Genomic DNA, 21812 nt, shown 5'->3' with positions numbered 1-21812 from the left:
CCCTCGAAGATCGATAGATCACTCGTGAAATTGACGCACCGCGTCGCGAAAACGTTCGAGCTACATCCCTTGATGGCGTCGTTTCACCGAGAACCGTAAACACAACGCTTGCTTTTGATTTGTGGCTTGAGAAGAAACACGAAAAAATTTTGCTGAAATTCCATGAGGATCAGCGTTAATCATCATTCCTCTCATAAAAATACGTAATGTTTGTTTAATAATTTGCAAGTTTATGACACATAATCTGCGTGAACTAGCCGGTTCGAGCAATTTGCAACTTGTTCTCCTTATTAATGCTTCAGTACCGCTTTTTATAATCAATTGATACAACACTGTAAAGCCGTAGCCTCAAACTGGAATTCGATTATGAATTCTCGAAGATTAAAACTAAAAGTAAAAAAATTTGCGAACCAGCTTCTCTTTAAGTACTCAATATTCGTATGAAAGAAACTCGTGGACTCCCCAGACCGAACATCCTAGAATCGTTACTGGCTCGTACGAGCCTTGAGCAAGAATTACCGATGGATTATCAAGCTACGAAGCCAGACGAGATCCCTTGATGCTCGTTTTTGTGCCGGTTTAAATCCAGGAACTCGTAAATCCCCGGGGATCAGCACCAGCGATGCCGATAGTTCGGCGAACTCTTGGCTCGCTCGTTAATTATTTTCTCGTTCGTCCGCTCGACCGAATCGTATGCATTACCATGAGATTATCATTGCAAATCTAACGGTGCCCATTACCGCGTTGATTTACGAGCGTGTGACTTTCCCTGAATCGCGTCCGGTGAGAGTCTTAAACGACATCGTCGCTGGCTGCCAGCGAATGACTCCTCGGAACTGTTCACGATCCCCGCTGGTTTTAATCGTCACGTCCACGTAAATTCACCATTAAACTCTGAAATCGTTATTCCCCCGCGAACCTTCAGCTTTTTATCTGCTTCATCTCTGCCGCGGGTTCTCTTTGTTTCCGCCGCGTCCTTGACAAAGTTGTTGCTTGAAACTCTTATAATCTTCAGAAGAACCAGGGGGGTATTGAACCTTAATTGCGATCGGTTACCTCAAAGATAGAAAACGCGAAACGAAGAAGGTACAACTTGTCTCGAACCTCGTTCAGACCAGTCGTGGTTGCAAGAAAAAAGTCGTCAGTGGCTTCCTTGCAACGCGAGTCTTTGCGTTCTTGAAAAGCAAGAACTCGGGCAAGGTCGATCGCACACGAAGCGCCCTGCCATCCGGAGGATCGTGGTAGCGCGTTTCACGGAAGCGGAGGTTCTCCGTGACCCAGCGCCTCTTTGTTCACCGGTCCATGATTTTTTGGGTCATGAGACGCACTCTGACCAATTGCAGAAAGCAACGACGAGATTATACCTGAGATCGCGAACGACTTCATCCAAATGGAAGAAAATTAACGATGGATTAATAGTAATTGCACGGTTGTGGAGATTCACCGGTCGGACTCGTTCCACGGAGGGCACAGGATGTAGGCTCGATCTCACAGAGCGATAAGTCTTTTCACCTTTCTTTTGTTTCGTTCTCGCTCTGATTGGGTGACCAGCTTGGCTTCTGTGATGGTCGAGTTGTCGACTGCGACGGACGAGATTCCGACCCTGCGACACGGTTCGGGAAGCAAACGCTCCGCTTCGTTTTGACCTTCGACGGGAAGAGACAAGACAGAGAGATCTATGCGATGAAGTTGGCAGGTATTTAACGTGGCTGCCGATTATTCTCGCCTGCCGCCTCTCCCTCTTTCTTTCGTCCGGGGTATTCAAGCGGAGGCTTAACCTTTCGGCTAAACCGAGCCACGAGGCAGAAATGTCAGAAAAAAGGTTACCGCGTGGCACTACGGGCGTGTTTGACTGTTCTTCGGTGCTCGATTATGCTCGCCGTGGCACTGCTGTTCCACCACACGGATAGAAGAATTGAACGCGTGAGAATTCGTCGACTATTCGGCCTCGTCCAATAAGAAAGATCCCCGTGTGTAGCGGGTTAGAACACGATACAGTTCTATGTTTGAATCTTCTCTTAACTCTCATAGCAGACAACGGTAGACGCGTTCCACGCCGGTACTCAAGAAATCATGCGAATTTATTTTTCTTCGATAACATCTGGTCAGCATCAAACTGACGGGAAAAATGCGCTGATTCAGATCGCAGATTCCATTCGAGGCGGTAATCTAATCGCGTAATTGCGATTGTGCTTCAGCCTCGTGCCTGGTCGAGTGCGCAAAAATGTATTTTCGCAGGAAACGTCTGCCGGGTCAGTTGCCACGATTAAACAATTCCTAGAATGGATCGACGTTTCTCTTAATAACGATCGTAAAGTCATAGTTATTCGAAGAATGTTGGTTTAAAAATTATTCCACCGTTTTGATTACGTGACTACCCGCAGCGTAGTTACTGATACTCTTTATGCTGGCAGTTTCGCTTTCCGTTACGAGTTCGATGTTCGAAGAGATTAATGATACGGCCATAAATATGTACATATCATTTAGCGTAAATATATTTAAGAAAATAATAGCGTTTCCAGAGGGAAAGTTGAATGATTCTATTGAACACGAGCTATTCTTGAAATACTTGTTAAAAAATTCTGTCCACGGAATTTAAAGAAAGAACCAAAGTTTATCGCAGACATTTCTCTTTGAAACAAAATTATTCGACCTTAACTATTAACGGCGCCAATTTGCTCGTTAGCCACGCTCCACAATCTAAATTGTACGCATTTCTTGGGAACAAAGTCGCTTGGAGACGTCTCGTCAGATGTGGAACACGATTGACATACATGACTGATCTCATTTTAGCCCTCCACTGTTTTAATAAGCAATATTTCATTCTTCAAGCTACTAACTTAAATAAAGCATCTGGTTAGATGTCACTATCATCATGGTATTTGAGCCGAGTCTTCACGTTTCCCCAGTTCTCTTCGTTTCGCTCTTGAATCGTACCTTAGTCCCTTTCTTCTCGCCGCTGCACAAGCAAAACTCGTTCCATTCTGCACCTGAGATTGCATGGAAGAAAGACCGCGACCTCGACAGGGTAACCGACGAGTATGCCAAGTATCGCTTAACATCGGTTACTTGTCGTCGAATCTCCTCTCTTTACTACGTCGGATGACACCGCATAAGGCTATAGCCAAGGAAGAAAAAGAAGTCCACGGTATATCGTATTATCGCTGGTCGAGACCATTTTTCTTGTTTTATCGCCACCACGCTTCGAATCGAATACGTGCTCGCGTCAAAGGAATTAGATTAACCTTTCTTCCAAAGACGTAATTCTTAAAGCATACATAGATCTTTCTTGTAAACTTTGACATGACTATTAAAAATACATTGACTTTGAAAGCATTGAAGAGTTTTGAAAGGAAAGGAAAGATTTTTCCTTCGAACAAACTCAATATGACTTCAAGTTCAATACGAGATAGTACTAAAATGTAAAAATCTTTGCTAAAAAGGAATAAGACGATACATTGTAACGTTATACTGAACGACACTCGTTATCAAGGTGTATATTTGCGTAGCGACATCGACGGTTACACGATATAATCGTAATTCATAATTGATAAATTGTAAATTATTATTTCACGATTATATTTATACTTAAAACTCCGATTTTGATTACAATTAAATAGTTTGACGTCAAAGAGCGTGTTCGAATCGATCGCGGAAAAATTTGTTATATGTTTATCTGTTCGTTTATTCTACCGATCCACTCAACGCTCGATAAGCGATTTCGAAACTAGAGAATTTTATTTGCCATTCTTGCGACGGCGGGCTGTGAAATAATAACTCCAGTTTGATTGTGGAATCGATGGATTATCTCTAAAATATATATATTTATCGGGCGTAGTTACAGTTATCGGTTCTCGATCTCGCGTGGGGAAATGCGAGAAAGCATCGTTCGATATACTTTTAATTAAACGCTTTATCTCTACGGATATGAGTCATAAAATAATTCGTTTGATAATATTAACAAGAAGCAACAAGTAAGAAATGATACATCATAATATATATTGCTGACTCTCGTCGCTTGAAGTTATCGTCCTCAAAGTATCGTTTAACTATTCACACGATTATCCGTAGCGAAGATGTAAATGCGTGTGTCGCAAGAGTACGATGCAGTGTCTACTAATTATCAACGGTAATTAAAAGGAGAACGATGCCGGCGTTCTGATTGCGGCAGAAGTACTTTCGTCGGTCGGAAAGTCGAGCACACTCATTCGAGCAGTCTTCCAACAACTCGTAACGTCCTCCCTTCGTGCGTGGCGAGACTCGTTTGACGACTTGCCAAGAAACGGGGTCAATTGCATGCAATCCTGACTAATTCTAAGCGGGTTTAGAAGCGATAGTGGTAGCGTATACGCCTTCATTAACTAGTCGATTAACATCCGACGAAAAGAAAGTGTCTTACATTGTTAGCAAATTTCGTAACTGTACGACGATTGGAGCAGAAGCGACATTCATAAAACCTGTAATACTCAGGTGGTTTTGCTTGTTTCGATTTTATTAGGTGCAGCTAACGACTCTCCTGAAATATTACGAAATTTTCAGTCTAACGAGGTAAACTTTATCAACTCGCGAATTAGTATATCTAATCGACTTTATGTTTTCGCAAAGAACGGAAACGCCTACCAGGAGACTGTTCTGTATTTCTCAGATAACCCGTTATAAATATTGGAACAGATATATACATTTAATTAATTACTGGTCGTAATATAGCGATTATGGATTTACCGGATACGTCGTTTTACAAGTAACATTTTTGCGCGAATTGATATTGATTCACACGATTTATTGTGTAACGAGTTTCCCCTCGTTCCTCGTTAACCTCGATCATCACCGTTTCCACGTACAATATTTTCTACGTATTTCCTTCTTGATTTCTCCATTTCTTTTTTTATATTCTCCAGATTGCTAATACATTATCGGTTATGCTTCGGATTAATTGAAAACAATTATCGAAATTAATACTTTCGTTGAAGATCTGTAGTTTTAATCTCTAAAATACGGTAGTCTATCTAATTTGCTGAGTCTGACGAGCGTCCTCGTCTCGACTTTGACTTCGACTTCGTTCCAAACGAAGCATCGAGGAAGCTCGGGGGGTATAAGAAGCAAGTGACAAGGGACAGGAATGACAACGACGAAAGAAGACAATGGGCAGCGAGTCGAGACCGGCGAACACCGGACACGGACTCACGGGAGCGTCTCGAGGAACGGTATCTTCATGGCGACACTTTATCTCACGAGTAAATGGTCAAATTGCTCGACATTATTAACCAAGTAATTTACCGTTAGAACGCGTGGTCTGAAAAAATATTCGAGCCGATCGTTTTTTCTTTAAACCTCGATCGAGGCTAATTCTATAGTGAAAAATGTCTACGTGTCGCTTGCACCTGGGTAAACACGTGTACCGCCTACTTCCTCGTCGATGAAGCCCACCTTCCATCGTCTCGTTCCGTCAAGTAGTCCAGTTTCGCTGGCGTTCCATTTAATTGGCTCCTGTTAACATCAATTCACCGTGTCGACGATAAGGTCGGCCGCTACTTCGAGGTGTTTTGCTTCCCGCAGCTTTCACTGCGTTCACTGGTTTTACTTTTCCCCTTAGAATCCTTTGACTTCAGATTTATTGCATTTTCAGTTAACCTTTTTATACGAGTACATTTTCATAAATCATTATCTCTAAACGCAAAAAAATAACAAAGCCAAATGCAATATAATTATCAATACAAGTCAAAGCTTTCCTACATCTCCAAAATAGAAACGTTTTGGCCTGTGATATCGAATTTCCGAAATAGAAAAATAAATTCACTTCCAACGGACACGTGTTTCCAACGAAAGGACTATTATTCCGATGGATGGTCAGAGGACCTGGCAAAGGATCGAACGAAAAAAACGTTAGACCTGTGTGCGCTTAGGATGCTCGCATACGATTGTTCAGAGCCATGTGTGGCCAAACTGTCGTGTAATAAAAGCTCCGGATCGTAAAGTTTCCGGTGTGTTCACGAGTCGACCGACCCAGGGACGAACGAGCGCATAAACGACCGCGACGTTTCACGACCCCTCGCGACACGGCCCAAGAAATCGTTGACCGCTGCTCTCTGGAAAATTGCCGTGGGTCAGTGACATTGGTGGCCAGGGGTAACCGCGACTGTTGCACCTGCAAGAAGGCCAGCCATTAAACCGCAGAGATCACGGGCGCATCCTCTGGTGCTACGGATGATGTTCGCCTTCTGCGCGTGTGGTATAGAACGTCTGCATCACGACGACCGCATCGCTACGATATAAATAGGATGACGCTATTCCGGCACTCGAATTCCTGAAAATAATGTTTGGACGAGAATATTGAGAAATAGTCGTGAACGGAAGCTTTGAAGCTAGAGGTCGAATGTTTCTCGGAATTTTTAAAAAAATTACGGAAGAGTCTGATAATAAAGTTTAGGTATCTCTGCCATGTTTCGTGTTTCTACTTGGAATTTCGTCGTGATGACTGTTTATAGGAATTACGTATTATTTAAGATACGAATAATAGCAAAAGTGGGTGGGAAATAAGAAATATAATTGGTTTAGAGCTTATTCAAGAGCGTAGGATCGCAGTAGACCAACCGCAGTTGATGCTGGCAGAGGTAACATAAACAGAGAGATAATAAATTCTTCTTGCTGAAACATAACGATCCGAGTATTCTTGTGAGACAGCCCCTAACTATGATGTCCGTAAATTACGAAATGACTTGTGTAAACTTGAAGGTTGTGGTATTAAGTATACTGATAGATTATGCACTATCGTGAGAGTCGAACGAGAGCTTACGTATTTCCTCCGTTCCGCTGTCTCTGATGTACAACGTGTCGAACACTCTGCTGTTTGCATTACAATTATGCTACATCCGTGGTTAAACTTCCAGATTTTGTTTGAGAAATAACATAAAGAATTTCAATGTCCAGCTTAAACCAAAGGTTTGGCAAACACATGGTGGACAAAAATCATCTGGCGAGCAATCTCGGTTTTCAAAATGGATAGGGGCTTTGCCCATTTTCTCTGAATAGAACACAGTTCACGGCGGTAAAAACAGATGTGCGAACGTGAACACAATGTCTCAAAGCAAATCGATGAGAAGCCAGACTCCACGATGTCGTAGAAATCGACGTAGATCTCGATCTGATTGACAGCGTGTCACGACGAACGTTGTCGCTGTGAATACGGCGCCGACAGTGAATTTATTAGGCCAGGTCCGACAAATGAAAGGACTTTCCGTAAAATTAATGGACGAAGATGCCAACGTGTGATTAGCAATTTGTTTTTCTTTCGCGAGCCGGCTGTTCGCCAAATTTCGATACCAGCTTAAAACGACTTTGTGCCTGCGAGAGGATCCAGGGTCGCGAATCGACCGGAATAGCATCTGCCATATATACATACACGACAGTTACATTAGAGGCATTACCGATGTCCAGAATAACGAATGACATCACCGGGAAAAAGTCAGATGGTTTACCTATGCGAGGATCGAGATGGTTGTTCGCTTGTTTGACGACTATATTAGCGGTTCTCGATTAAGTGTTTCGTAAATCTTCATATGTCGCATCCACGTGACATATTTTTTGAATAATTCACGTTGGAGGTGTATCTACGTTTACGATATTGGCGAGGCTTTAATTTTCTGAAAAATATCGTTACAGTAACTAAGTTTTCAACGTAACCATTATTTTTTTTCGATTGTGGATTAAGAAATCATTTATTTTTCGTGGGTACTTATTAGTGGTTGACTGGAAGTACGAACTTTCGCCGTAGCGTCTCCGCCTTCGACTATTACGATAGGAAAAATATCTGCACGAAGAGTAGCATTGTCCTCGTTCTCGTAATCTGCCACTCCGTTCGCTGGAAAGAGAGCAAAGTATAAACGCACTTTCTATGGCATCGTTTTTCCAGCTGTCCGCGGAAGTGCACCGATAACCGCTCCATTGATAAATGGGAACAAGCCTCGCCACTTTGCAATATGTCATGTACTTCAGCGACTCTTGCCCTCGCGGTTCTTCCCATAAGCCTACGTGTTTTTTTACGAAAGCATCTTCCACGCGTTCTCAGTCGATAATATACTCCTCCCATTGAATGCAAAGCATTCCTTCAATTCCAGATATTTGGCTCGCATCCAGCAAACAGAATCCAACATTTAGAATAATACCGATTTCGTAGAAAAACAAGTCTCGTACAAAGCTCATGTACATATCGTGATATTAAGCACGCGGTGGCTCCTATTTATAGAAACGCTCTGTGCGATATTTAAACCGTGAATGTCAGCGTAATAACGCCCTTGTTGAAACGTCTGCTCCTGAAATGAAACGTCGGGACGGAGGTCGGGAAGCGCTCGGAACTAGAATTTGGAAAGTTGCCCGATTCGAGACGGTCTCTCGTCCGGCATCCATCGAATTACGGACCCAGTGGCGCCAAAATAGAATTTCAAGCTGTTATCCCTTGAAAAAATACACGACTGACGACGTTCATTTGTCCGTCGGTTAAAAATCATATCTCATCGAGTTTCGGACCGGGATTGTTCATGGCAGAGAAGGAGGGTCGGATAAAAAGTAACGGTGCCGGTACACGAGCCTCTCCGGTGTTACTCATCGCGCACGGCGCGCATGCAGCTTTTGCCCAAGAGCGGCCATAAAAATCAGGTGAAACTGGCCCGCTTGTTTCGCTTCTTTACCTTTCTGCTCTTTTTTTCCTTTGCTTTTTTGCTCTCGCTTTCTTTCTTTCGTTTTATCCACGATGCTCATCCGAGGATCTCGCGATGTTATCGTTGCTCACGTTCCGTCCCCATGGATTCCATTCGTCATTGAGAGATCGTGGACACGATTCCAGCCAGCGTATACGCGATAAGTGGAAGTCCTATATTTTGACTCGTTCGGCTCGCCACAGTATTTCACCCGATCAATCAAACCGGGCGCTACTCTGGACAAGATGCTTTTTCTCTTTATCCCCTGTTCTTTCCATCCGACTACGTGTCTCGTGATTCTCGCGAGGATACCCGAATGTCTACGGGTGTCGAAGAAGAGGTTGCGTCTTGAATCGATGAAGATGGAGAACGAACGAGGAAGAACGAGACTTGTATTTTCGATCGATCGAGCATGAAAGAGATGGAATGAGCTGGAACGCAAAACCGCGGTGGAAGGTAGTGGAAGAGAGGAGTAAGAGAGGTCTTGGCCAAGTATTCAGCGGCGTTGTGCGTCAAACTCACTTACCTACGACAATCGCCGCGGGCTGTGCCGGTTTTCTGTCTTGGGACGAGCGGATCCGCTCGATCTCAGCGGGCAGACCTGTTATTACACGGGAATGCGAAAAAGGAGGACCGGACCTTCGCAGATCGAGGAAACTGTTAAAAATGTATGGCCGTAACTGAACACGCCTGACCGCCCTTCGCTTCTAATAAACGTGGCTAACGTACCGAGGAAGAGTAGACGTGCCACGTATATAGAAAAGATTCAGCGCGTTGGGAGGCGGCGAGTCAGATGTCGATGGAAATTTTACGGCGGACGCGACTGACCATGGTTTCTCAGAAGCATATGTGCGAAATGTTAGATCTCGTCTAGCATCGCTAATAGATCAACTTGCTAACTGGTGAAGACAAGCTCACTCGTCATACGGTTTTACGATCTTCTCGGCGTTATCCTTCTTCGTTTAGCCCCTATTTCTCTGTACACTGTCTTTGAGAAATTGATTCGATTATTTTATAATTACAGTTTCTGATTAAGAAATTATTTGATTAATAATTGCTAATCAAATAGAAACATATAAAAAAATTATCTGAAATGAAATAGGCGAAGTTTGAAATATCCAAAGACGGCTCTCGATACTGACTCTCTCTATATAAAAAAAAGATGAAGGACAAGAAAGAAGACTCCTTATATCTCTATTCCATTAAATCGGCCAGCATCGGCGCCGGTGATCATCCGTAAACTCGCCACCCCTTGCCGACGCTCTCCACGATTTTGTATCATCGAGACACATTATCGAAGATCGGAGATTGCAAGAGGCTCGTGTAAATTACGCGACGTGTGCGTAGACCCGACTTGGCTCGCGTTCGAGCCCTCGATGCCGCAAAGATTTAATCACAACCCGAATGAATACCTCGGTCATGTTTATTACGCGAAAAGGATAATCACGCGGCAGGTACAGAGCACAGATCGATGGGGATGACGTTTACAGCGTCCTGCCGCTGAACCGACAGCCAGGAAAGCTTCGGCATCCTTTTCGAAGTCATAAACTCTCGCTTCGCAACTTCGGCAGTTGTAACATATAAATTACAGTATTCGCGGCTACGGCCTGTGCCCACCATGGCCGTAACTTACGAACGTTGTCCTCCTAGGAAATGAGTTATGACTGCAGATGTTGCAACCTGCGAATCACGGGCCTGTAGCGTATAATAATCCACAGACCAACCGCCCATTTAGGAATTAATTCGTAAAGCTTGTTGTACGGCAATGAACAATCCACGAACGATGTAAAGTAGCTTCCATGATTGTTCGTGTATTGTTTTCATTGTTTCGACGAAATATTAGAAACGGGGTCAATGTTCGTATACTAAATACAAACTATTATTTCGAAAATTAAATAGAGCGAACAATATAAGCGTGTATTATTTTAATACATCGTTTGTAGTAACTTATTTCAAACAAGAAATCGAATTGATTCTGCGTATGTTTGTATGTATTGAATACGATAGATGCAGATGACGATTGATGCGTTAAATTTCACTATCCCACTGAAGTATCCTTTCACCCCACTCAGAGAGTTCGAATTCGTGGCACGGCATCACGAAACGAAAGGCAATCCAGAAAAGAGCGAATCACATATCTCAGAGTTTATTAGCCGCTCTCTAGACATCAAATTAAACCGGTTCCCCGGGCAGATACATCTCGTGTCGTTTCCACCGTAGCACGGTAGTAGTCAGGTAGACCTGTCAACGGCATTAATGCGATTCAGGGGTGCGAGCATGAGCGTTCCCCGCACTATTTACATGCGTACAGTTTGCCGGTTCAGATCACAGGGGAAGATAATGAGACACGTTGACCTGTCCCCGTGTATTCGTCCCTGGATCGGGCCCCTCGCCGCTCTTCGTGGACCTTCGGCTAACGTCGCCTGCTCTGTCCTTGTCCGCCTCTCTGAAGCCTTTCTATCTCCCTCTCGCTCGTACGCCTTCCCCTTCCTCAACGCGGCGTCGACGATCGCGACCCGTGCTCCGCAGTCATTCCGTTGACAGCGTTCGTGGCGTTTGTGTCGCGTCGGTCTTTCCGAAAGTCGATGACAGCTGTCAACACACAGTGGCATCATTGATACTCGAACGCGATTCAGTTGGTATACGAATGTTGATCGTAATTTATTCGTCGTTCTCGGTGTTCCTCGATCTTTCTCAGCGTGTTCAAACGGAGTACACAACGGCGAGTGAAGAGGGGATTAAAGGGATGTTGACAAATGTGTGATTGGTTGCACGGTGACGAGACAGAACAGAAGACAAAAACGCGAGTGGATAGCATCCTCCAACGGAGGAGATACGATGATCTGAGGTGTTTGTAACGCCGCGACACGAGCACACGGCTGATGGACAGATGTTGAATCTGAACATTTACAACGTCGTGGGCAGCATCGGCACGATGGTTTTCGGGAGCAATAAATTCCGGATACGAAGGTACGCGTTGATTTGAATAATGTCTCTGAATGTCAGGATCTTTCCGATTTTTATTTCCTTTGCACGACGTTTTATAGTCGATACGTTTGGTTCACTTAAAGAGCTAATAACAATTTGTCTCTTTAGAAATATCACGTTTATAAAATCTTATAATTTATAAAGACGAGGAGAAATATAGACATGGAAATACCCATACTATTCTTAGTATTCTAAACACCGGACGTTGAATTTAACCTTAATTTATAGCACCGAGCAAATAATCTTCGATCACGGTGTACCGTTCTCTTCGTAATACAACATATCTTGTATAAGTCAATCTTATCTCAGACTTGGACTTCATTCGAATCTAGTAGATTACCGAATTCCATTCACGTTTCTCCATATCTCTAGACCTAATTGATAATGTCAACCTATCCTCTAATATTCAATGCACCGTATCAGTCAAAAGTTTTAGTTTTCATTTACGTCGAGGTTCCGAAAATCGCGGTCACTGATCTGCGCAATTCTTCCGCGATGGTGTGCTCAGGTCTCGTGACAGGAAGCAAAATTTGACCGTTACGCTCGGCAAATCGTTCAGAGGAACACGTAGGAAGAGAGATTCGGTTCATTGGAGCGAAATTGGTGGGTAGCGGTGGACCCAATGCTTCGTTCGTTCTTTACGATAGCGCGTCGCGGTTGAAAAACATCGACAGGGGTCGGGGGTTCGCTTAGGAAACGTAGTCGAAGAGGCATGCACTGGTAAGAAGCGCACGCTATCGCGTCATTCATTTTCACCTGTGTGATAAAAAGATACAGTGGGTTCACTGCGTGGTTTATCGGCGTATTTGCGTGCGTGTATTGAACGATAAGTAGAAAGTTTATCGGCCGACGAGCTTTCCGCTTGACAGTGATGGATGAACTCGTGGATAGTTTTCTTGTCGTGGAACGTAGATCTTGAGTGATCCAGTCGTAAAAAAATCCTTGGAACGAATTAACAGAGGACATGGGTCTCTAGGCGATCAAAGTTCACGAATGATCGCCATCTTGGCTAATTTTCGACCGTGACCTAACATACTCTGTTATATTGATTCTACGGAGGAATCGAATGTGCAAGAAATCGCAAATTCCAACGATCTCTTTGCTTGTACAATATTATAGGGTCGTAGCGATCGAATGGAGAGTCATCGAGGAAATATTCAATGTTTTGCTTGGTTACCGTCTCAGACGAAGCTTTGAAAAAGAACGCGTATGAATATCGAGGCGTTACTGTTCAAAGGCTTCCCGTAGCCACCGCTTCTTCTGGAAGCCTTCCAAGGTAGCTGCGAACAAAGCGTCGTTTGTTGCTCTCATCCATTGAAAAATAAAATGTTGATCGTTCCTTATGACACAGCAAACCGTTCGAAAATAGTTTCTTCACGACAATGCCCATCAATCAACCGGATAAGCGATGTTAGCGACGCATATTACACGCTCGAATCCGTTGAATTTTAAGTCTCACCGTCGACGAGCAGAGCTCACGTGGAAAAACCGTTTGACGAAGCGGATTAACGTATCTGGCTTTTCACGTGTGTTCGTATTAATTAACTCATCTATCGACCATACGTGTATATACATATACATTTGATACGGTTCGTAGATAGATATAGGATAGCTAGTTTCAGCGGAATCGGCTTACGTAGCTTAAGAAGTAACCGAGCAAGCGAAGCCTGGGAACTATCCGTTCGATACGGCCGCAACAGGCAAGAAAGAATAGCAAAGCGAGCGTGTCTTTCGTTGGCTAACTCTCCTCGTGCCTCGTACTCTATTTGTCGTGCTTTGTGATCCTCATAGAGTCGCGCAAGGACGCTGTATTTATCGAACTCGATGATCGAGGTTCATCGTTGACTTTATTGGCGATTCGCGGTCGATTCGTGAATACGTATTCTCGGCGTATTCAGTAACGACGCATGGTTGTCTCGTATCTTTCTCTTTCTCTTTCCCTTTCTTTCTATCGTATCCTCTACATATATTTCTCCCTACACTCCCCTTCTCCTTTTCCCCGTACGCGCGCTCTTTCTCCCAATCTCCTAACTATATTGTATGTACACCATGTGGTAGGTTGTTATTTAACTGCCGGATCAAACGGATATTTAACCGGTTAATTTAACGTTTACACGTTACGCCGCGACGGCCGTATTTATTTCCGCTTCTTGCCGCCAGCAACGGTGCCTCGCGTATTTACTTGTTGCAGTACGTTAAACGTGTAACTCAAACGTGTTTATCATTCCTTCCTTTCTTTCCTCTCTTTCACTCTTTTAAACGAAATATTTTTTCACTTCGTTCCTCGTTCGACTCGTAGCCCAAACATAGCAATTAAAGGAACTTTATGGAACGTTTCCATTTCGCCGGATTCAGTTCAGGGTATGCAGGCTGAATTACTGCAAGAAAGGTGAAATGCCAATGTTGTATCGCGCCGTTCAACTTGCAACATCGTTTCAAAACTTCTCTCTTTCTCTTTCTTATACCGTCTTCTTCCATCTTTCGTGTTGTCAGCACGTTTCTCCCTTGTGGAGACGGAGCACAGCTGCGGCAGGAAAATAGCAAACAAAACTGTTGGTAATAAAACAATTATCGCCTGCTTTGTCTCAATTAATTTGTTTACGATAGTATATGATGTATATACAATATTAAAATTACTAAATATATCGAATACAAATTTTGGAAAACTTACCTAACATTATGAGATCAGATTTTTTATGAGCAGACAACCATCGACGAAAACATGCGCTCGATTGTACGATAATTCTGTCCTAGATTTTTGCCTCGACTCTCAACTAATCAGTTTCCTCTAATCATCCAAATCTTCACCATCTTTGCACCAAGTCCTCCTTTCTCACGTTCCACTTTGATCGATAAAAACACGCAAAAATTTACGGAGAACATCGGTGCCCTTTCGAATTAAAGTCTTTCAATGTATCTCTCAATCGGCGCCCTCGCGTCTACGAGAGTTCATTCTCGTCGTCTGCTCGCGATCCGACTATCAACAATCGCCTTCCCCAGGCTGCCGGTATTATCGACTTTCGATTATCGTGTTCTGAGATTCTAATTACGCTCATTTCGATATTAACGCGTATTCATGGTCCGATCTTGTTTCGATCAAAGTCATCGATCGATTAATAATGATTAGAAAGGACCGGAAGCAGTTTTGCTATCGCTCTTAGGAGCATCTCAGACTTGGCAGCCAGCTCTTCCGGTCCTCTCTTTGCGACACGCTTCGCTGTGTCTGACATAATGGACCGTTGTTCTCTCACGAACGAGACTTCAGTCTCATGGTCGACTAATAGCCGTTGAATCTACTAAGCTCGATTTTTCTTCGGACAGATTGCGGTAAAATGACTGTGATAAAAGATGTAATGGGGCAATTAGATATAAAATTTGAAACACTGATCAATATTTCATGGTATTCCTCTAATCTCATAAATTTTATTTTATTGTAGTTGAATAACAAATAGAGTAAAAATGATCTATTTCGCCTTCTGATCAGAGTAATATTTTATTTCATAATTCTAAATACGTAGGCATATGATCACACAAATGAGAGAATTAATAGGCATATCAATAAATAGTACTGTCATGGGTAAAACCATAAAAAGATACAATGGTATAAATAATACGAAGTATCTAGAATATATCAGCTGTAAAAAAAAAAAAAAAAAACAAATTTCCACGACATCGCGTATATCGTAGTGGTCAACTCAACTGGCACAATCGGTCGTCTATTAACTCCGTTCCCCGGTAAACGCATCTTCGTTTCAATTCCGCGTACAGATACACCCATTCATTGGCTGGCTTTCAATCAGGATGCTTCGACCTCTCTGTACAAGATGAAATATCGCCGCTAATGGACTGTTCAATTAAATCGCTCTTCTCAGAAAATAAATCCATCATCGAGGAAGAGACACGCCTCGGGACCGAGTTTAACGGTAGACTTGGCACAGTCGTTCTATCGATATTCCATCCCGATTAATGTATTTCACGCGAATTTTCCGCTCATGGAAAATCGGCATGACGAAACGATCCAGTCTGAATTGAAACTCGGAATCAAATGCGAGGATTTCCCTTCGTAGTGCATCGAATCAGATACGGACGCGTCGTTAACATCGCAAACAATGCACGCGAGGACGCGGCCACACGCGTCCGTTCTAGACGCGAGGCTGCAGCCATGGCGTAATGAGCCATCGCTCGTTTTCTGACGAGATCGCTGCACTGGCTCATTAGCTTTCACGCCGGGCCCGTGTTCTACGCATACGTCCGCGTATAGATACTCGAGAATACGCTTCCGAGTTAACATCGCGAAATATTAATTACCACGTGCTGTCTAGCAACCAGACTGACACCTGTTCCATCTTCGCTCCTCCTATCGAGGAAGATTTAACAATAATGTTTTTCGTATTTAGAAAAGGATAAAATAACACGGCATAGAAAAATAGGAAATGGTCGGTCTAACGCAAATAAATTCCTCTTGAGATTTACGAGCTTTGATAAAATAAAAAAATTAAATGGATCAGATATGTAACCAAGCAAATACTTGGAACAATATACTGAATGAATAAATATCGCGTCAGACAATCGAAGGGAATCGAGTGGAGCGTTGCTGCTGTGAATTCTCCTTCGACTGTGCTTCAAGTATGCTCTCGAAGCCCGTAGAGAGCGCGAGAACGATCGATAAAATGGTATCGAGGCATTTAGATCGGCGCGGCGCGGCGGTTGGCGACGATCGTTGCCGCGTGTCCGTGTCGGTGAACCCGTGTCACCGGCTGTCAATATTAGCCTAGCAGCCGAGACGCGCGATCGATTCCTCGAGACAGGCTCGTGACGCGGAGCGACAGGATATCAGCTCGATAAGATCGCGGCGTTACTGCTCGGCTGGCTCGATCATCCGTATTCGATTTTCTCGGGTTTCTCGGCGTAATTGGAGAAACGGTTGCCAAAGCGGAATTAAGTGGTCGAAAAAAGATCGCATTCGCGGGACTGAGACCAATTAATTAGCCGGCATTCGATTTCTTCCGATCGTTTGATTTGCGATCGCTGAAGAACGATTGCAACAGTGTTGAACAGGGAATGATAGGTTTGGAAAAATCGAAAGAGAGAAGAACGAAGGCACCGGTAATCGAGAGTAATAATTACTTAATCGATGCATTTGTCATCGTGGGCCCCTCTAACGAGAGCCACTCTCGTTGAGCGGAACAAACCGTGAGCGAAGCTGGTCGGTGGTTTTGCTGGACAAGTTTTATTTGTTGCAGAATCACCAGGATTATAGACTCGTATATAAACCACTCAGTCAAGACTTTGACTTTAATCGACTGACTGAACTAGAACTATTCCTGCTTTCGCTGGGAGAACGTATTTAGATCTTCGACTTCTTAAATAGGAAAGAGGCTAGTGCATTAGTCCGAAGATATACTGGCACAGAACTAGATTATTCTAGCGCGTGTACGTAAACTTTTAGTTCCATCGCAAATATTTGCTCGATACACTTTATACGAGCGCGTGTACCGATTCCACTTTGAAAATTTCATTTCCAATCTACGATCCTTCGTTTTGACATCCCACCATTCGTTCAGTTATAGCCTACGTGGAACTAAATCAATGACATGAAAAAAGTCACGTGCGAGATATGGGAGCAAAATAAAACCGTGGTAAGGACCTGGAGGCAGAAGGTGATGCCGCTCGCGCGTATCTACGAACGGACGCGAATAGAGACGTTTCGCGATTTACGGCCCGGAGCGCCTCTGGTTCGTCCTATGAGTTCCCGGTTGATTTATGGAAGCTCCGGGTGTCGGTGATCCCAAGAAGAGGTAATCGATTCAGCGCCGGATAGATCGTGCCGGAAAAGTCGCGACGGAGCCCTTCGCGATGAAGAAAGTGAACACAGATACACGAAGACGATGATTGATCACGGCCACGCTATTAGGAAATTTCGTTCACTCGACATTGGACAACTTTCGCGCGAAATAAATATTCGTGCCGATCAAGGATGACTTTGGTCGATGGCTGATGGATCGATGTTTGCTCGATGGTAAAATAGGTATACGAAGCAACGTGTCGCGATCAAAGTTCAGACGGAGCTGCCATTATTTTGCGCTATTCAAAAGTGATTTTATTGACTATAAATACTACGAATAACGCATTGGGATTTTTAAACGAACGTATCCTTTTCGACACGGTGAACTGCCACGTTATATTGTCTGGAATTATTAACAGCCTTCTTCTATGTACTAATAAAGCACTTCAGTGTTGCGGGTCTAATGTCACTCGATATATCATCAGTTTTAAAAAAGAAAAATCGTCAGATAACGAAAGGTAGACTTTCACGGAGTTATTTATATGAGTTACGAGACGTTTATCAAGGGATTAAAGTCTCTCATTTACCGCGGTAATATTTACTCTCCGCGATTGTCCACTTTCTAATAATTCTCATCTGTTGAACTACTCAGTCATCGGACCCACTCTTTAATGTCACCGGCCGTAGTTTATTCTTCGTCATCATCGACCATTAATAGCGACACTTTACTCGTCTAGTAACTATCATCGGTTGGTGCGACTTATCATAAAGGATAGCACGCGAAGGACACTCGAGATCAGATGAATATCAATAGCCTCGTTACGATCTATACCGTTCTCGGGCGAACCTATCGGAATTCAAAGATATTTTACCTTGAACGAGCTCCGTGTACACGGTAGCTGGGTTTGTAGGCGGAAGAAACAACAAGCCCCTTTGTTTGGACGCCTCTACGATGACTTCTGGGAAATCGGTCTGCTTCTCGAACCGTCCTCCTCTCTCTCCGGTTGTTTCTTTTGTCATTACCGTGGAATGTCAGCTGGGAATCATTTACGGTGGTAATTGCTCCGGCAAAATTGAGTTCTTGGACGTCGAGATGGGATTAATCGAAGTCTCGTGTCGCCAACCGGGGTTCCCGCTTCTGACTCTTTGATGGTTTTCTCTTTTAGTCGAACCTCTAGCCACGAACGTCCAATGAAAATGTCTTTAATCTACCCCTGATGTTTGATTTAAGATATAACGCGGTAATCAAACTAGGTTTATTTATTATTCCTCAAAGTCGAACGCACGGCGTACCATCAGAGCTATGCTTTTACGATTCGTGTGAATCAGTTCGTCCGGAGTTTAATGTCGCGAACATCCTGTTCGACTTAATGGTTCAGGTCGACGCGAGCCAGATCGCTTTTTTGTTCGCCGATCGATTATCGTCGTTTACGCGCGTCAGATTGGATCGATGACGGTGTTTCAGCAGCGTTTTTGCACCGTTCACCTCTCCGGCGATGTGTTAGGTAACCGCGAAGATAAATAGTTCCGATGCAGCTTCGTTACCAACCGAGAGAAGAACGCTCTGAAGTGTCTCGTAAAATATGGGAAAGGATATTAGACGGATCGATTCGTCGGAAGGATAGTAATTTAGCCACGAACGATATTAAACTTGGTTATGGTTTGAGCCATGGCTTCGTGCCAGTTACACGGAAACGATTCACAATTCACACCGGTTAGGCTTTTGCTCGTCACACTTTGACGCGATATCTCCGTAATAATCCTCGTAATACCAGTACCAAACGGACCTTTAACACCACCAGTCAAGACTTTTAAGGCGTTTAACAGTATGCCCTTTCGCATTCGCGACCGTTAACAGCATTGAATTCTTTTCCTCGCTCGACGCGACTCGTTCATGACTTCTTCGTAGCCACTCCACCGCCTCTCCATTAACCGCCTTAAAAATCCCCTTTTCCGTTATCCTTTGTCTTTCAACGCCTCGGAATGACTACTTAGTTCCCACCATTCACCTTCTTTATTTTGCTTCATTACTTTTCCATCCGAGGTGGTTCACTCGCAATCTACCTCCCTCGTCTGTCTTTCTTGTTCTTTCTCTTTCACCCAATTCCTCTTCTTCTTGGCTTTTATAATTACCGTACTGTCGACTTCTTTCTGCGTTCTGGTTATTCTCGTCGTTTTTCACGTGCGTGTATCGCCGGTATGTTAACAACGTTCTCAAAGATTATTCCTGTAATCGCAATTTTCCATTGACACGGTTGAACCTTTCAGAACTAGGTTTAGATTCGTGGGCATACAACGAACGTCGAATTTCCAAGCAACAACAGGAAGAGAACATTACTCTCCCGAAGAAAAGGTTTCCTTAATTTAGCTGCATTGATTAGAAACCTGATTGGAAAAACAAGACTGATCGATTCCTTTTCTTCGTACGTGCTTGACTATTGATTATACCAGTTCGCTATCTCAAATCAACTGTATTATGATAAATTATACACATCAAACTAACTGTACTGGACATTACTTTCAATCTACTTAATAATAGTCCAAGCACCACGCACGTCCATTAATTAGTATTCCATATCAATAACCGATCACCTGATTAACAAGTTACGATTCAATAATAATTATAAAAAATTTTAATCACGGTGGTGTCGATACCATTCCAGAAACCACTAATTTGATTTTATCAGTAGCTATTTAATCGACGAAACTAATAACGCATATTGTGCAAGAAAACGTAGTAGACTGTCTCACGGATAAAATAATAACCGATGCGTGGCGATGGTGGTGTTCAAAGAGGGTTAAACACGGTCTGTTGCCTGGCGATCGTTAATTATCCTCGCAACAAATATTTTCCACCAAGCATAGTGCAGTGCGAAGTATCACATTCTTGCAGCGGCCGCTCTATCAAATCGACGTTTCCTAATTCGTTCCGAGGAAATCGTTAGTACGTTCGGCCCGTGGATGCCGAGCTCATCATTTACACCACCTCTTGCGGCGGCGGCGGCGATGGCAGCAGCTGTGATCGCCATAGCGGCTGCGATTTAATCAGCGCGCGAATTCCCACGGATTGGCAGCACCATTTACAATTAGTCTTCGTCATCCGGTTCGGCATTAATTTTTAGAACGAACGTGCTCGTACGTCGCGGTCGGACGAAGAGGAGCGTACACGCGCAGAGGCATCGCAGTAAATTCCATGCCTGTCACCAACGACCCGGAGAAGTTACAATTCCTCGCCGGGACAGAGGAACACGATCCCTTTTATCGCCGCAGCTGTTTCCGCGTTATCGAGCTACTGCTCTGTTCTCTTCTCTTCTTGTTATTAATTCGAAGCGACTGTGCGTTCACACGTCCTCCATGATCGAGTGCTTTGTGCTTTTATCAAAATCGATAGCACGGCTTTTCATATATTTCGTAATTTTAAATTGAATGAAAGGAAAGAGATACACAGGAGGAAAATGATAAAACTTCAGTTTTGAAATATAAATATGAAAAATATTTTAAATAAGAACATTTTCAATTTATTGGTTTACATCTATTCATTGCTTGTTTGTATATTTTCCGACATTACACCGCTAATCACTACAATACCAAGTCTTTGCTTATTATCTTCTCGTGTAACAAAAAAGTAATATGTTTGCTGAAAGGGAACATTCTTGCTCTCCATTCTTGCTCCCGTCTCCATTATCGCTCATAGTTTCACGGTTGAATTAGTCTATAAATAACCTCGATCACTTGCCACATGAGATTGCATCCTGCGACGATGTACTCTCACTCGAGCCTTCGTTTGTTCGCGGTTGGAACGTATCGCCAGACAGCGAGCGGGAACGAACAGACGCACGAGGCGAGAAGACAACGATCGTGCGCGAGTCGCTGGAAAAGTAAAATTGGAACGCTCGGCACGCGAGGTCTAGAGATTGCCATCCTCAGCGTGGGTACATTGATTTTCAAGACATGACAAAACCACGACAAAACCACGACAACCTCAACCTTTGAACTTCTCTGCGATTATGCGTCTCAGAAGAAAGGATTCTGTCACTCGACCACTCTGGTAATGGTGTTTGCCGGCTTTTAGTGTTGTCCCTGCTCTTTCAGACGTATTTGTTCGCTGTCTTCGAACTTTTAGATGAAATACGAGCCTCTCAAAAGCCTAAGTGATCAACTCCACTTTTTATTAATCTTTTCGTTTCGTCGCATAAGTACGCAGAGTAAGTTTTCTGGAATATCTTATCTTTTTAAAGATATCGTAGCATTGAGACTGGAGATAGAAGCCAAACTTGAACATCGTTGCCATTTCCGTACGCTTAGATGTCTTCTGTTACGGAAGAGGGTTCCACCGAAAGCACTAA

General features: G+C 43.5%; 1 protein-coding gene across 3 annotated transcripts in view; it reads left to right on the top strand.

The window, feature by feature from the left end:
- The window catches only part of LOC126919889 (uncharacterized), a 165034-nt gene that overhangs the window by 118094 nt on the left and 25128 nt on the right, over positions 1–21812 (top strand). The gene's annotated exons all lie outside the window — the stretch shown is intronic.

This window comes from Bombus affinis, chromosome 1 (assembly GCF_024516045.1).
Source record: "Bombus affinis isolate iyBomAffi1 chromosome 1, iyBomAffi1.2, whole genome shotgun sequence".
In the NCBI taxonomy this organism is placed as follows: Eukaryota; Metazoa; Arthropoda; class Insecta; order Hymenoptera; family Apidae; genus Bombus; species Bombus affinis.
The sequence above is the reverse complement of the archived record's forward strand: the minus strand, read 5'-3'. Positions and strand labels throughout refer to the sequence as shown.